Source organism: Phodopus roborovskii, unplaced genomic scaffold, assembly GCF_943737965.1.
Source record: "Phodopus roborovskii unplaced genomic scaffold, PHOROB, whole genome shotgun sequence".
Classification (NCBI taxonomy): domain Eukaryota; kingdom Metazoa; phylum Chordata; class Mammalia; order Rodentia; family Cricetidae; genus Phodopus; species Phodopus roborovskii.
Window position 1 is genome coordinate 37,112,555 of NW_026125295.1, and position 2,545 is coordinate 37,115,099.

The window sequence follows — 2,545 nt, forward strand, 5'->3', positions numbered from 1 at the left end:
ACTACGGGTTTTCAAAGTATGACCTGAAAATTGTCTGTATTTCCTCTGTGTCCGTTGTTAAGTTCCCCTTTTCATTTCTGATTTTGTTAATTTGCATGTTCTTTCTCTGCTTTTTCATGAGTTTGGATAGAGGTTTGTCTATCTTATTGATTGTCTCAAAATCAACTCTTTGTTGCATTGATTTTTTTGTATTGTATTCCTGGTTTCTATTATGTTGATTTCAGCTCTGAAATTGATTATTTCCTGGCGTGTACTCCTCCAGTGTGAGTTTGCTTCCCCCCCCCCCCTAAGGCTTTCATTGTGCTTTAATTCTCTAATGTGACTATCCTCTGTTTTCTTCATATGGGCACTTAGTGCAATGAACTTCCCTCATAACACTGCTTTCAAGGTGTTCCATAAGTTCAGGTATGTTGTGTCCTCATTCTCATTGAATTTTAGAAAGTCCTTAATTTCTTTCTTTATTTCTTCTTGATCCAGCTGTAGTGCAATTGCACATTGTTCAGTTTCCATGAGTTTTGTAGGTTTTCTGTGATTTGTGTTGTTGAATCTAATTTTAAATCTTGGTGGTCTGATACGATACAGGGGACTATTCCAATCCTCTTGTATCTGTTGAGGTTTGTTATGCCACCTAGTATGTAGTCGATTTTAGTTTTACTCAATGATTTTGTTGAATATGTTTTTGGCACCTTTGAGCTGGGCTTCCTCACCTTCCTCTATGCCTATTATTGTTAGGTTTGGCGTTTTCCCGGTGTCCCACATTTCCTGGATGTTTTGTGTTAAGGATTTGTTGGATTTACGATTTCCACTAGTTTATCTTCCTCGCCTGAATTCTATCTCTTGAATTCTGTTGGTTATGCTTGCATCTGTAGTTCCTGATCTTTTGCCCAGTTTTTCTATTTCCTTTGGTTTGTGTTGTCTTTATTTTCTCTGTTTCAGTTTTCAAATCTTGAACTGTTTCCTTCACCTGCTTAATTGTTTTTTCTTGGCTTTCTGTACTTTCTTTTAGAAATTTGTTCATTTCTTCCAATTTTTTGTTTGCCTTTTCTTCCATTTCTTTAAGGGATTTTCTCACATCTTCTTTGAGGACCTCCATTATTTTATGACGATAGTTTTTTAAGTCGTTCTCTTCTGCTTCATCTGCTGTGTTGTGTTCTGGTCTAGTTGGTGTAGATTCTTTAGTTTCTGGTGGTGTCATGTTTGTCTTTCTATTGTTAGGTGTTTTCTTGTATTGCCATCTTCCCATAGCTTCTTTCAATAGGTGCTGGTGGGGTCTCTCCCTCTCTCTATGGTACTTCCCTGGTGGGCTTAGGTGGGTCAGAGGTTCAATGTCTATAGCTCTGGGTGGTTCAAGCTCTCTAGGAGGTCTCTCCACAGGAAGGGGCCCAGTGATGCAGGTCAGGGATCAGGCTCCAGCAGAAAACTCTAGCCAAGGCGATGGGGGACCAAGGCTGGGCTGATACTCAGTATGTTTCTGCACTGATAGGCAGATCTAGCTGGGACCAGGCACTCTCCAGCTGAGGCCTCTTTAGCAGAGGCCCTGCGATGGGGGTCAACGATCCTGCAGGCCTCTCTGAGGTGTTTTACCCTTGTTTGTAAAACATACAGCTCTTTTTCTCTAAAGCTTAAAGTGGCTTGTTAGTAAATAAGGTGGATACTCTTAACTATGCACTTAGTAGCTAAGTTATCCATGATGGAAATCCAAGCCATTCATAAGCAGAAATGGTCAATACTGTCTTATATTGCTTTGAATTCTTTTGTGGATTATAGATTCATTTTCTTGTTTTTGCTACATTTAAACTCCTCATGTGTCTTATATACAGGGAAATAAGTTATCAACAATTAAAATTTCAGTCTCTTCATTTGAATTGAGGAAAGAATTCAAGTTCTTTTCTGTATTTAGCTTGTTGACCAGTTTCAGTAGCATTTACCATTAATAGTTTCAGCATGGAGTAAAAATACTGTATTTTAGAGACTATATGAATTTCCCTAAATATTCCTAATTATTGGCATCATATATTGATATGTATACATATGTAATACATATATCAATGGGGTAAGGTGTGACATCTCCAAATATACATTGTGAATCAATGAACCACTTCACGCCTTTCCAAATACTTAGGAATCATCAATTCATTTTTATTGTCCACATATGAAAGAAAACATGAGGTCGTTTTTTTTTTTTTTTTTTTTGCTTGTTTTTTTTTTTTTTTGCTATATATATAATATATATATATATATATATATATATAATTTTAATTTGAATTTGAAAGAAGCTCCTTTTACATGTCAATTCAAGTTTCTGCACCCTCCCATACTCCCCTGTTGTCCCCACCAACCCCTACCCCATCCCCTTTCTGTTCCCCAGGGAGGATGAGGCCTTCCATGGGGAGTCTTCAAAGTCTGTCACATCATTTGGAGCAGGGCCCAGGCCCTGCCCCATGTGTCTAGGCTGAGGGAGTATCCCTCTATGTGGAATGGGATTCCAAAATCTATTCATATACTAGGGATAAATATTGATCCACTACCCGAGGTCCCATAGAAT